We start from the raw sequence: 14,891 nt of genomic DNA on the forward strand, positions 1-14,891 counted from the left end.
AAGGACATGGATCGCTTAACACTGGGACAGTTAATTATTTTAAACTTAGTTAACTATTTTAAATACTTTAGCTATTTCAATTATTTTCTGAACAGTCATGTTAACCAAACCCACAAACCTAGAAGACTCCTATAATATCTAGACCTCTGGTCTACATGCATGACTGTCTTCTTTTAAAGTCCTGTTAGCATGTATGTTCAAATAGTGTGGAAAGTGGAATAAATCAGCCATGAATTATGGGGAATACACTTGTAGTCATTCATTTTAGAAGTGGAAGTTTATCCAAAGCTAAAGTCTCTGTTCCTGTAAGTGCATCTTAAGATCAAGGGACCAAATATTGCTACAGAAATACAAGAAAAAATATCACTCCATAATTCCCATTTTAGTACTCAGAAAAATCCTTATATGTATATATTGATATCTCAGAAGTAGCCTGCCTTAACAGGAAAGGGTTACAGTCCTTCTGGGTAAAGTAATTACAGTCCAAGTAGATTCTGGACTTTTAGGAATAACAAATGATGAAGCACACAGGATGGAAACCTTGTGGTTTTCCATAGAGATAAAGGAGGACGGTTCTTCTATTTGGTTTTTTAGGCCTGTAAACTGTCCAAAGCACTTTTATTCAGACTCCCAGGGTATATTCAACTGTATCTGCATTGCCTAGAAATTAAGCCTACAATCAATCCCCTCCTCCCCTCTTCCTCACCTCTCCCAATTAAGTTACACTGACTGCATTCATTTTAGATTAAATCAAGGTGACCAAGACAGTAAGCTTCACCAAAGCAGGAAAAACACTTATATAAAATAATCAGAGGTCCTCAAGAGATCTTGAATATTGCCTCCAGAGAGATACTTACAGACTAAGATATTCTAGGCAGCTAATGAGTCTGTACAAGGGACTTCAAATCAAAACAACTGCAGAAAGAGAGATGACAACATCCAGGTCTGCATGCAAATATAGCTTTATCTGCAATGCAGATAGCTATTTAGCATCAGAAGGAGATTGAAATGTACTTCAACAGATTGAGTCTCCTCTAGCCTAAACAGTGTTTTCATTTTTTACATGAAGCTGGTAATTATGTTTTCCACTTGTACCTGGAAAATTCAGCAAATATTCTAGACAAGCTATTTTTGATTGGAATGATTCCATATACTACAAAATAATGAGATTTTTTTCAATTTTTTTTAGGAGCTGTATGTGTGAAGATTAAGCAGTCCTTCAATACAGGCTGGGGAAGTTATACGGACAGACGCATTTATCTAGTACCAGAGGCTGGAACCGCTCAAGGCTTTGGAAACCTACCCTTCACGTGCACACTCCTGGTCCAGACAACAGGAGATAAACCAGCCAAGCTGCCGCAGGCTTTCTACGGATGCATTCACGTGAACATTTTAAGTCCCGTCGGGAGGTGACAAAACTAAACCAGTAGCCCACGGGGCAGGGAGGGCACCAGGACAACCTCCCCTCCAGCTCTCCCCCACAGGTCTCCAGCTGCAGCTCCCCAAAACCGCAGCACACCCTCAACCGGGTTACCTGCTGCGGGCAGGCAGGCTTGGGGTTCAAAGCCGAATCTCTGCCACCTGGAGCAGCTACGCAGCTCTTACAGATTTCCTTAATGTCACAAAGCCTGTTTAAGAAAGCAGCGCTTCTTGTAAGCCTGCTCCGACACCTCGGTGGTGATTCAGTCCTTTGTAAAATGAGAAGGGACCTGGCGCACCGCAGGCAGCCCCTCAAGCTGCAGCAGCAGAGCAGCACCCACAGCTGTGCTGCTCCTGCTTTTAAGCCTCCTTGGCTTAAAGTTAAGAGTTTCTAGGGAGACCAAAGTGTTGAACATACTTTGGAAGAAAAGGAGGCTAAGTACATTTAAGCTCTTGCAAGACTGGTGTAGCTTGAGGTATCAGGGTATTTCATACCCAGATACTTAAACACATTAAGAAAAAACATTTGCGATCTTTCCTTTTATTTTTTAAATAAAAAACAAAGAAAAAACACCCCAAACCTACACCCTCACAAAGCTGAGAATTCAATTTTATGTTCCCTGACACAAGCAGATTAATTATGTTGGCAGCACCTTCCCCTCTCTCAGGCTTTCCTCCCACCATCGCTTTGCTCAGGCACGTAGCAAATACTGACCTAAAGGCAGCGCGAATGCTCCAGCGCGTGACACAGGCAGGACACCCATTTCCAGCCCTACCTCCTATCCAGAGGACTGCAGCTAAGGGATGTCACCATAACTCAAGAAGTTATTTGCTCTCCTCTTGCACCTCCACCAGCACCCTCAGAAACCAGCCATCCACATTGCTCAGACCTCACCCCCAGCTTGTCTCCCCATCCGACCTGCCAACTCCTCCGCAATGGCAGAGCATCATTAGCTGAGTTCGCTCAGTTTGCAGCAGAGCTCCAATTATGGTCACGACAACACAAATCACTACAAAAAAAAAAATTTATCAGGGTTGTGAAGCAGGTCTGCAAACTCAGCTCTAAAGCTTTAACAAGTTACATGCAAAGCTACACTGCAAGCCTCTCTTAGCTGTAACACAACTTTGCACATGGGGTTCAGTTTCCTGAGCACTTCCAACCACCAGTGAGGCGCACAGCATTTTTTCCAGTAACAGAAAGCCATTAAAAGGATTTAATCTCAAACATCGGACAAGCTACAAAATCCACAGAAGCAGCGCTTTGCGTCCAGGAGGGAATTGCATGCACGTGGCACTCTGTCTCCACGGAGGTCACCTTCTTGCATGGCTCTAACCTCCCAGCACCTTCATTACCACCCAAACACAGACCTTCGAGGAGAGCAACCTCTCACCCAGCTGCACTTCTCTTCAGCCTCAAGGAGAGTGCTGTCCCTTCGCTCACCGGGGCCGGCGAGTCCCCCAGGGCTGGTCTAGCTGCCTGGGGGCTACCACCAGCCACCACCAGCTCCAAGGCCACGTCAAGCAGAACCGACCACGCGTCCAGCCACCCAAACCCCTTCCCAAATCCCCATTGCCTCCTCCCCACGTCCCACAGGCACCACACACCTACCTGTTCCCCACGTCAGCAGCAAGGACGGAGCCTGAACGAAGCCCAGCTGTCCCAGACTGCCCCTTCCAGGGCAGCCCCTACCCCTGGGTCTGTTTTTGAACAGGGGCAAGTGTTCCTAATTAGCAGCTGAACTAATTAGCTAATTAGCAGTAACCCTTTCATGGCCTTCCAGGAGCTGGCAGCAGGCAGCTGGCACTGGGGCTTTGTCGGATGCCGGCAGTGCTGCGAGGGTTAACGCTGCAGCTCTGACATCTCCTCCCCAGGCAGGTTTCACGCTGTCCAGCCACGTTTTTTCTTTGCAGGGTTCTCCTTCCCTACCCAAAATAGCCAGGATGCACTGGTTTAACCCAGAGGGTAGGCGTGCGGGGAGCTCGGCACCTGCAGGTTTCCTCCAGACAGATGGAAAACGGACTGAGCTGATCTGAACGAGGTGGAAAGGGAGATATTTCAGTGTTACTGGCTGAGCCCGGCGAGCTGGGGTGGCAGGACCAGACCCGGGGGCGGTGGGCGCGGGTGTCCCGCAGCAGCATTAAGCGAGCAGAGCCCCGCGGCTCCGGCCCCGGGAGCTGATGGCTGCAGCTGCCGTGGTCCCTGGTGGGCGGACGGGGACGGTGCCATCCTCTCTGTGCTAAACCTGAGAATACCGCGAGCGCGAAAAAATGAACACCAGAAAAATGGGCCGTGGTGGGAGATTTCCTTGAAGCCTTACGTTTTCGCCAAGTGAAATCAGGCAGCATCTTTCAAGGTCGACAGGTCATCGCAGCACCGGTTCCCGCTTGCGGTGACTCAGGAGGGGCTGGGTACAAGGTCTGCACGGGCAACACGGGACGTCGTCTGCATTCAGTGTTTTCTAGAACAAATTACCCCTGTGTGAACCGATCACCGCAAGTCAGACTCCGGGAATCCGTGGCCTGATTTATGATGCCATTCCTACATTTTTATAGCTAGGAGAAATCCTGAAATACATCTTCTATCATGGGAAGCCAATTTATGAATTACAGACAACTTTGAATTTAGATAGCTAAGTGTTTTGTAGTCTTTCCTGACTTCTTTCTCCTGACGGGCCATAACTTAATTGTACTACATAAAAAATTTTTGAGTGAATTAACTGTTCAGTCAGCATACCTCTCTTTTCAGTTCTTTAGTTTTGATACACAAATTAAACAACCTTCCCTAGCAATCCTGGGCAGTATTTTTGAGCTGACATCATATTAATTAAGTACATTCATGTTTTCCAAGTGCAGTCCCTGTACTCCAGGGAAAACAGACTGAGACAGGACTGGAAGGAGAAAATGCAAGACCTAAGAAGTGCTAAGCCATGAACGTATGAAATATCTAAATATCATTAGGTATTTATAACTTTTTTGCTCATTCTCTATGTATGAGAATAAGAGGGTTTTACCTTTATAGAGGTTTTTCTGCATATGGATGAATCAAGCAAAAATGAATAACAGTCCTGTTTCCCAAAGGAAACCCAGCACCGGAGTGGAGAAAAGTACTTGCACATAGAGAGTGCCTTTCTGTGTTGGTCTCGCATGACATGTTCTTTCATTCATAATGCAGAATTATTCATAGCTCTAAATATAACCTTGTTTCATTCGTTATGCTCGAGCTGCCAGCTAAAACCCCCAAAGCGCAGCCCCTGAAGCCGAGCGGTGGCTGAATGGGACCCACCGTGTCCATCACCTCCTCCGGGAGCGGGGACCCATCATCCCAGCCTGGGGACGGGGGTCCCCGGTTGCAGTCGCTTGGGGTGTGCCGTGGAGGGTCGCACCGGACAGCCCTTGCTCCGAAACAGCGGGTAGGATGGAGACCAAGCGACGACTCCAGGGGTTAAGGGCTGAGACGAGTCCCCGGCCCCTTCCGCCGCCCCCGGCGAGGGTACCGGTATCCCACTCAAACCTCTCCCACATCGGAGGTGTAACTACAGGGTTTAGTGCCACGTTTTGCAGCCGTGGTGCGTATGGAAATGTTCTGACAGGTGGGGGCAAAGCGATGCCCGCCAAAGCACCGCAGAGCTCTCCCCGCGGGAGACCCCCGCTCCCCTCTGCTCCGCCGCTAAGGGCTGGAGCTTGTCTATTCCCACGCCGGGCGCTGGTTCTCCCAGCCAGAAGTGTAATATATCACCTCCTTTAGGGTCATTTGGGGAATAGCTGTATGATTACACCAACGACGCACGGATTCCTGATTTGCAGACGCTAGAAGGAACGTTTTTAAGCGGGTACGTGCCCGGCGAGGACACTGGCGTGCCGCGTGGGGTTGCAGCAGCTCTTGCTGAGGCTGGTGTCACCACGGGACATTTGGGGCAGGGGGCGGTCCAGCACCCACGGACAGCATCCACCCTGACTTCCAGTGCCACCCAGCCATCGTGGAAGCCGTCTTTAATTAGGCTTTCTCTGCACCAAAACGGGGAGGAAAAGAACATAAAAGAACGCTTCGGCTGATTAAAGCTACTAATATAGCAAATTCTGCTAGTATGGAGACCTCCAGGCGTTGCTGTGGCTGAGCGATGAACCCGAAGGATGCTGGCACAGCTCTGAGGTGTGCTTTGCCAGGGGGGCCCCCCGCAGTAACGGCGCACAGTTAAATTTTCCTTTCCCAGCAGCGTCTCTGAGGATCCGTGACACAGATGCCGGAGATGAATCTCCCTAGGGCAATAGTGACATCGAGGAGGTGTGTGAAACACACGTGAGGCTCCAGCACTGAACACTGAAGAGGCTGGAAACAAAAACCAGGCAGAGTTTGGGAAGCCTCAGTGAAATTTTTAATTTACGTCTGCGACATGAAAGTATTTGTTCTCCAGACAACAGTAAGATAAGTAGATAATAGTATAATTTAAAATAGATTTTATGGCTTCTGTTGGCAGAGTAATAGGAAAAATAGACCTCTTAAAGCATTTAATCATAATGGTAATAAAGAAGGAAAGCAGCAAGCATCCCCAGTAGAGATCAATGCTCGATTTCCCCAGTATTTGCAAGATTCACTCTGGGCTGTGCCAACCTGTGTTACAACAGCTCAAAAAGCAGCGGTGTAAACATGGTGTTACCAAACAAAACAGAGCACAGGCAAGGTTTCTGGTACATAATTAATGGGTATAGTTTGCAAATGTGTGTGTAAGTTAGATAAAGTGGTAAAACCAGCATATTTAAACAAGAGATTTGCAGCTGTTTTCCTGAGGAACCATCTACTGTTAATAGGGATAAATATTAAACAACATGAACAGTAATAGCATTGCCTTTACCAATGACATACCCAAACCCAAAGAAGGCCATCAATACTGTGAATGTCTTTATAGTTAGAATTTTCAGTGTCCCATGAGGAGTTCTAGCTTTCTGCCCACACCTGCCAGAGCCCTGTGCTACTCGCACTGAGCTCCCCCACGGCACAGTGCACACGCAATTGCCTTCAGAGCTTCTTCCAGGTGTTTGCATGTTTCGTATTAGTTATAGTCAAAGATCTTAAGAGTATTACACCCTAATATGGAAATAAAACTCTAATTTTGATGAACAAGTGCTCATCATTTCTATATTTCCCCCACATTTGTTCTCTGTTAAACAACAACAAAAAAATGATAAAAATATGGGAGTTTTGACAGCTGAACACCTGACTGTTGTCACACCACCTTTTTGCAATAAAGCAAGCAGTAGAGGGGACAGTGCAATAGCAATAGGGTATATAATGTATACAAAATATTACTGTTCTGCAATATAGGCAGGGGGTTCAAATTTCAAGACTTCTGTATTTTTTATTATAGCTACCTATTTTCGCTGAGGGGGAAAAAATATTCATGTATAATTGTTTGGCAAAATAACTGTGCGCAATTCTTCATTGTGATCTATGCAATGCATTTATGCACTTTTACTTAAATTTATATAAATATGCCTTAATTAAAAAAAATGAGGTGCTCTACCAAGAAAGCAGGACAATCAAAATGCTGGCTGCAGATGTACCTGCAAAGACAGAGACAACGGCTGCCCTCGGCATGGTCTTTACCACGGCAAAGCCACCAGACGCAAGAGGACAAGGGTCTGGCTTCTTCTGGGAGGAGGTGATGGGACCACGGAGGTGAGATGAGCCCCTCAGCATCACCTCCTCGGGGAGCACTCACCTTGTTGAGTTCAAAGCTGTATTGCGAGCATCTTAATCCAGAGCATCACTTTCCAATATTACTGGCTGTGTCACCGCAAATGGATTATTTTCTGCACTGGAAATGTAATCTGGGACATTCTGGAGTTGTGTTTGATTCTTCTTGTTGTTTTTTGGTTTGGGGTTTTTTTTTTGAGTGGACTTCAATGACTGCATATTTGTATAGCACTGCCATCGCTTGCCCACCCAGGCAGCTCTGCGTGGGAAGGGATGCATGCACAGCTACTCTTAGGAGCTTTTGAACGTAGCAAACCGGTGCAATAGCCAGCACAAGAAACTCCAGCTGTCTCGCTAGGAAACAAGTACAAAACCAACAACGCTTTCAAAAAAAAAAAAGAAAAAAATATCGCAAAGTAGATGGCCAAAAAGTGTTCCTCGCGGCTGTGATTTGGGATCAGAAGAGTGCTGAAAGGGCCTTTTTGCTCTGCAGGCTCCCAGCGCCAGGCTGGCAACACGGGATGTTCAATCCCGTGCATGGCTCCCCCAGAGCTCAGCTTGGGTTTGTGTGCAGCAAAGCAGAAAGGGCTTGAACTCATTGTCTTTGTGGCCAGATAATGACATTCTTACCTGTTCTCTATTTTTTAGGAACTGAAGGACATGCTGCAAATCACTAGTCACTGTGTAATGGAAGTCTGTGTTTAAAAATGCATTTTATCCCCTTTAAATCCAGCACGTTTGCTCCCTCTGATCTGAGCTGGTACAAACAAGGTTGGCTAACCAGTGCTCTGCTGTTTTTTTGTTTAGCAGATACTATTCTTTCATCTTTTGAGTTGTAGTTTTACTATACAGATATTTTTACACTGGTGTGAGGTAATTAATATTTTAAAATATTTCTGCTTTGAAACACCTAACAAGATTGATTTTTGAAAGACTCATTTTTACAATTAAAGTGTCAGGAAGATAGCAATCACATTTCACCCTGATAATGCCTTGTTCATATTTATTGCAAACCTTGGTATTAACCAGGTGATAAATGAGTACACTCATTTTTTTCCTCTGGAATATATAAAGGAAATGTTTTGGTAATTACCTATTGTAAGAGAAGACCGCCTTGAGTTACTGTTTAAATGATCTGAGGGACTTTGCATCATTCCCTCCTTAATTAAACTCCCGACACATGCCATATATCACTTCTCCACTACCCTTGAACCTTTCCAAGGCTTGCTAGTCTGGAATGCAGCACTCCGACAGGTCGCAGCTCCCGGCTGATGAAGAGGGACATCCCACGCGGAGCATCACCCTGCCAGGAGCTGCCTCATAACACTTCACCGGTTTTGCTTCCCATAAATGGGAATTTCAGGGTACTGCTTCACCAGGGAGGCTGTGTAAGGTGATGCCTTCACCCTCAGCATCAAGTCCATGTGCTGCCACACTAATGAAATGACTCCCCTAATTTCAGAGGCCGAGGGGTGCCCTGGTTTTGCAGAGAGAATGAACCCCTGGCATACCAGCTCCTTGGGCTTCCCTCCTTGAAAAAAGAGGAAGGCAGGCAGTTCCTGTGGACCTTTCACATTTTTTCTACTTCGCCTCTTTAAAAGTTTCTTTAAATTTCAAGAAACGGAGGAAAGAACATAATTAAAATTGAAGAGAAATTGTTTCAGGCACTGTTCTCACTCCCAAGCAGGATTTAGTGGCCAGTCCCACCAAAATCTCTGGATGATGGCTGCCAGAGACAGCCATACCAGTTACCAGGAGCTACCAGATTCCAAGAGGTAGTAATTCCCATATGCCACAGAATGCAATGCTGCCATGGTAATCCTAGAATCACAGAATCATGGAGTAGTTTGGGTTGGAAGGCACCTTTAAAGGTCATCTAGTCCAACCCTCCCCTGCAGCGAGCAGGGACATCTTCAACCAGAACAGGTTGTCTCATCATCTTCTGCTATTTACAGATCCCTCTACATGGGTATATTAAGGGATATGTGCATATATATAATATATATATAATATTTTATATACATATAGAAGGACTACTTATATTTTTTGTTTGCATTTTCTATGCATGATGCTAGTGGAGTTAGTGGTAATAGTTCAGTAGAAAATAGAATGCCCACCAAGCTAAGCTGCTGAAGAAAGAAAAAATAAATCTCAAAATCCAATTACTTTTAAAATCAGAACATGTTTTAGTAAAATAAAAAGTGTTTTATGACCGTTAAAATCAGAGATTTAGTGAAAATGTCTATGGATTTAATTTAAATTTAATTTGTAGAACAAGATACACTCCAAAATCAGGAAATTCCTAATCAAACAAACAAACAAACCATTTAGTGTTTCATTTCACTGGAAAAACTAGATATTTAGTTTTTAGATGGGCCCTGAAAGCTTCATCAGATCGGGTGATATAAATTCTTTTGGAGCAACTCCACTGTTAATGATTCTGCTATGAGGTTTGCTGGCTCCAGCATGCACAACGATAATTCCTCCATAGCACAAAACAGTAGGAGAGTAACATCTCAACCATAGGAAATCCTCACAGTTTCCTTCACCTCGCTGCATGACTGAATAAAAACCGATTCCCCTGTGCTAAGGAAGCCCAGGGTATCTGGAAGAGGCGCGTGTGTCCATCCTGTGCTGGGGGCAATCCTTTCCTGCTGGGGCTCCCCCTGCCAAGCGGGCTCTGCATTCCCATCAGCCCGGTCAGGGCAGCGGTGGCGAGGTTAACCTGGATAAAGCTGCCGTCGGATAATCTGCCTCGTGGTTCATTCCTGCTGAGAGCTTGCAAGTTTATGGGAGAAAAAGAAACTGTATAATTTGTTTCATGAGCAAATACGTCCCATTCTATAATTGCATTTGCGATGGTAGGTACGATACCGCAGGTTACACGTAACGGGGTAGGTGCCATCATCTGGGATCTGCATCCTTCTAAGTTTGATGGCAACACCCGCCTTTCCAAACGTGTTGTGTGTTCTCCTTTAAGCCAATACCCATAAAATAACATCCTGTTCTCAGATCCAACCTAAATCCTTTAATGCCACTGTAGGAATTCACCCAACCGAACTTACCTCTGAGGCCCCAGCACCTGTGAAGTGGCTGCATATCATCTGCAAGTGGGTCAGGTGTGTGTTTCCAGTTCTCGTCCAGTGGTTTTTAGGTGCTGCATCTAGCAAATCCATTGCTAGAATAAGTGGTGGAAAATCCAGCCATATACATTTAAAAGTAACCCTCCCAAAGCCTATATAAAATGAATATACATACCTTAAAGACTAGAGCGTCTTCTTTAGCCTAATTGTAGACACAACAGTAAAAAATCTAATCAAAAGATCTGGCCTTGATTAATTTTGATTAGCAGCAGAGTCATATAAAGCACATAAAATATGTTTATCTTTGATTGGGGGAATACATGTTTTCAACAACATACTCTGCAAATCAGTGAAATATATTAATAAGCAGGATCATCTCTTACAAACACATTAGCATTTTCATGAGATGTTGTTAACGTCAAAGCCAGAGAGCCAATGCCATAGCTAAAATGTCAACTGGCCGCACTGATAAACCCAGCATAGTAATTAGTTTTGACAGCAATTGAAAATCTGATTTTTCTAGGAAAAAAAGATACAGGCTGTTCTTCTTTAACCAAAACACCCTGGCCCTGAAATGCTGCCAAGCCAGAAAGATCAGTTTCTAGGCAGTGACAGCAAGACACACAGGTTTGGGCTGTGCCTTCGAAATGTGAAAACATTACCAATTAGCATTCCAAATTATTTTAACAAGGCAATTCATAAAATTTCTCTAAGGGAAAGCAATAATCAATCAAATCCCAATCAAAGAGAGATTGCTCTGCTGCATAACAGAATTTTTTTATATTTAGATTGAATATCTTTGTACTAAATATATTGTACTAAATATAATATTGGACTAAAGTGCTTTTTCATTGGAAAGAGATCAAGAAGCAGAGGACGGGTAGAGCGTGAAGACGATGACAGGGATGGCTTGGCACACACAGCGATAGCGAGATGCCACTGCAAAATACTATCAGCCCATCTTCCAGCCACTGTGCGCGAGGATAAAACAGTAGTTATTTATCTAATGTCATCACACGTTAGCCAGCCTTTCCCTCCCCTGCTCCCACCCCCATATGCTGACCAACAAGCATATCCATACCCGTTAATTAAGCGTGGTGCCTGATGAGACAGCAGCGCTGTGGGGGTTGGGTGCACGCCGCGCTCCTCTCCCACCCCCTTCGTTCGTTTACCTGTATTTTCGATGAGAAACCCTTCGGCTTTGGGTACCGTCGTTTTGCTGGAGCATGACATCACTCACGGTGCGCTGCGCTACCCAAGCTCAGCTTCGTGGCTTTCCTCGCACCGCGCGTGGTTATCGTAATCAATTATCTAGCAAATAATACCGCTATTAACAATTTATACTGTTGAGTTAAACCAGCAACAGCTATCTGTTGTAATTATTTGTTGAACACTTATTTAATATGTCAATTCAATGTGCAATCTGGTGTCAAAATTTTTTTCCCAAGTGGATTCATGGCTAGGGCATTCATTTATGTTGTCAAACAGCCAGCAATTTCTTGTCTAACTTGCTTCATGCTCAACTCTGCTAGGTAATACTGAGCTGTTACGAAACCCGGAGAGAAGTACAGAGCAGGTAAAGTTTGCTCTCTCCCCTGCATGGTACAGCAGAGGTTGCTTCTTAAAATGTCAAGCTCAAAAAAAATTACCTCTTTTTTTTAAAATTGATTTTTAACATTGATTTATTCTATTAATGCTGGGGTTTTTTTCATTCAGTCTCTTATAATTTTTAAAAACCACCTCTCTATCACATTGAACTTGAGGTTCTCCTGACTTCTGAATTTCAGTGGTACATCCTCACTGTTCTCCTCTCTGCTTTGCAAAGTGTTGCACTTGACCAAGGTTGCGTCAAAAAAAGCGCCTGGTGTCAGAGCAGTGTGACTCCTAGGGAATGACACACTGATACCTCGGCACAGGGACATTACGGGCAAAAAATATCCTAAAAACTGTTTATATATTCTTACTCTTTAGAAACTCAACTATATCTTACTCGCAAAGCTTTTATCTCCTTTCAGAAAACTTGCAGTTTTCTTTGTTAGGAATTGCTGTACTTTGGGAGCGGTATTATCGTTTTGGGACATGCCTTTGGGGTTTCAGCCTGTGTTCACGCCTCCGGCAGAGTCTGGGCTTCACAGGGCATCCAGGCAGCCTGCACTTCAGCTGTACACGAGGTCGTCGGAGTCATTCTTTCCTTGTGTCATATATAGCTTTGGTTGTGGGGTTATCACGTATTTGTATGTATTATATTTATTACTGCTCTATTTCAGCTTCCTTTGTTGTAAACAAAGGCTGTACTGCCTTGAACACATCCTGCAATGCTTTCTCTCTCTGAATTACAGGTTTGGAGGCCAATGCAATTAGTGGCCTCCTGTAATTAATAGGAGACTACTTTAAGATTTCAAAGTCACTTTAATCACTACAGAGATGTTTTACGTTTTTGCTTTGTTCCCGGCTCTCGGCTGTTCTACGTAGCCGATTCAGACAAACACCCACTTTGTTGAGTATCAAGCCACATCAATGTACTTGTTCATTAAGGTTGTTCTGGTTTTGATCTGTCCAACACTGACACAAGATGAATATTCATTCTGGGCTACCTAAAATAGCAGCGCACGTGCTGATAGGGTATGAACAGCAGTCTTCAAAGTGGAGGTCACAAACCGTGCTAGATCTGTCATGGAGTAAGGTAAGCATTAAAAGGGGAGCAATATAACTCTATCTAAGGCATTGGGTTTTGTTTGGTTTTGTTTTTTTTTTAAATAAATTGAGGAGGCAGGTGAACTTCTGGTTAGTTTTTATGTGTACCAATCTCCTGGAAAGAAATCTATTTCATCAAGGTACAAATCAAAAATTGATGTTCGCTCTCCTACCTTTCAGGCATTTTCAGCAATTTATATTTCTTCTTAGAGAGAATATTATTCATAAGATGTGGTTTTCTGCTGGAGCTCATCCTCAAACACGATCTTTCCGATGGGTCATGCTGCTCTGCTATAAATTAAATGGAAGAAAACTGGTTTGCGATTTGTATTGGTGGCAGCTGACATTTATCCTTCCTCACTGTTGCTATGTTATATAGAGGCTGGGTACCCAAATGGGGCACAGGGCAGAACACTGGCATTTAAAGGGGTTTATTTTAGCATAGTAGTGGCCGCTTTTTAGCGCATGTTCACTAAAAACCAAAGACATGCTAGAAGGCTGCTAGGCATGGACTAAGTAAGTACCAGTGAAGCAATTGGTATGGAAACGAAGACAAGACCTTGCCAGGGGATGGCTTAGGTCCGTCACACAAAGACATAATATTCACAAGCACAGATTTAGGAGTTTTATACAGCAGGTTGCTATCCAAGCCAGACCTCTACTAAATATAATACTTGAATATTTATCTATTACTCCCTGTGGAGTAATTCGTGTGATTTCTCACAATATTCTACTAAACACATCATCTCTGCACTAGCCCAAGAGTGAAGTGGATTCTCTTCTGAAACAGGAGTGACATAATTATCTAAGCACAGAAAATTATGGTCACAAAGTTAGCTAAGCACCAGCTGCTAGGCAATTATTGACACTAAAAAAAGCTAAATGAAAAAAAAAAAACCAACCCACAAAATAAATCTGAAGAGATTTATGAAAAAAGGAAATCCAAAATAATATAAATGAGTCAATATCGTAAAGACACTCAGTTAGATGGATCTTTAATACCAGCCACTGCAGGAAGGAGACCAGACGTGTATGGCAAGAGGAGATCACCCTTCCCTTGTCAGTGGGGCTCCCTAAGGACGGGCCCAGCTACCGACGATTTATAATTACAGCCTCCAATTACGGCCGCCTGCTTCTGACGAAGATTTAGCGTAATCATTCTACAGTCAATATCTTCAAGCTAATTATTGGCTAGGTCTGACCAACAAATTAAGCCAATGTATTGTGCTTTGCTAAGCTGTTAGCAACGTCCATGATCCCACACTTCATCCTGCAAAGACCCCATCAGTTCGCAATAGCAGTCACTCAGAAGACACGGTTAGGGAGCTCATTACATCTTACCCACCTTATAGGGCAGCACATGCAGCACGAGGCATCGCACGTTGTAGGTACATCATCCCTCGTGTGGTCCGTGCCTTATTTACTGCCTGTCATCACAAGCTAGGAAGAGAATTCTTTATTTTCCTGTGGTCTTTCCTACTAACTCATCACTGAGAACTTGAACGCTCCCAAGCATTAATGAGTTTATCTCCACTGTGAGCTGAGTTATCATCAATTTTACAGACAGCGAAACAGAGGAGCTCGCAAGGGGCCACACGGCAATATTTGCCCAAGGACAAGCAGAGCTTCAGGTTAGAGCTCACTGGGAAACCTCATTTTGTGCAGCACAACAGAAACGCACGCACTTCTATCAGTCACACCCTGCCTCATACTCCTTTCACATTGGGAAACGTTTGGTGGCTACCTGCAGCGAAACACAGAAAATAAAATTAAACTTGCCTAGAAATTGTAATTCCATTATTTTTATTTCAGGTTTTGATGCTTTAATAAATATGGGTAAACTCGTACATATAATCTCAGAACTATATGTTGCAATTCACAGCTCAGAGGACATTTTCATTAAACTGCAAATCTCCCTCTCTGCGGTTATGTGTTCCTGCTCTCAGAACACGTTGCCCTGCACTGAACCACGAGGGGTTGGGCTCCGGTCTTGGCGAGGACAA

At 44.2% G+C, this 14,891-nt stretch overlaps 1 long non-coding RNA gene across 2 annotated transcripts; it reads right to left on the minus strand.

The window, feature by feature from the left end:
• Positions 1–9,341: 9,341 nt before the first annotated feature.
• Positions 9,342–13,177, minus strand: LOC142031686 (uncharacterized). 2 transcript variants are annotated; one of them, XR_012650591.1, is made up of 5 exons: positions 13,062–13,177; positions 11,367–11,505; positions 10,370–10,396; positions 10,177–10,289; positions 9,342–9,889 (listed from the first exon to the last, which is right to left on the minus strand). It is a non-coding gene; the product is annotated as an uncharacterized LOC142031686 (long non-coding RNA). The 2 variants fall into 2 exon arrangements; XR_012650592.1 differs by lacking the exon at positions 13,062–13,177 and adding an exon at positions 11,935–11,991.
• Between the last annotated feature and the right edge of the window lie 1,714 nt (positions 13,178–14,891).

This window comes from Buteo buteo, chromosome 5 (genome assembly GCF_964188355.1).
Source record: "Buteo buteo chromosome 5, bButBut1.hap1.1, whole genome shotgun sequence".
NCBI lineage: Eukaryota > Metazoa > Chordata > Aves > Accipitriformes > Accipitridae > Buteo > Buteo buteo.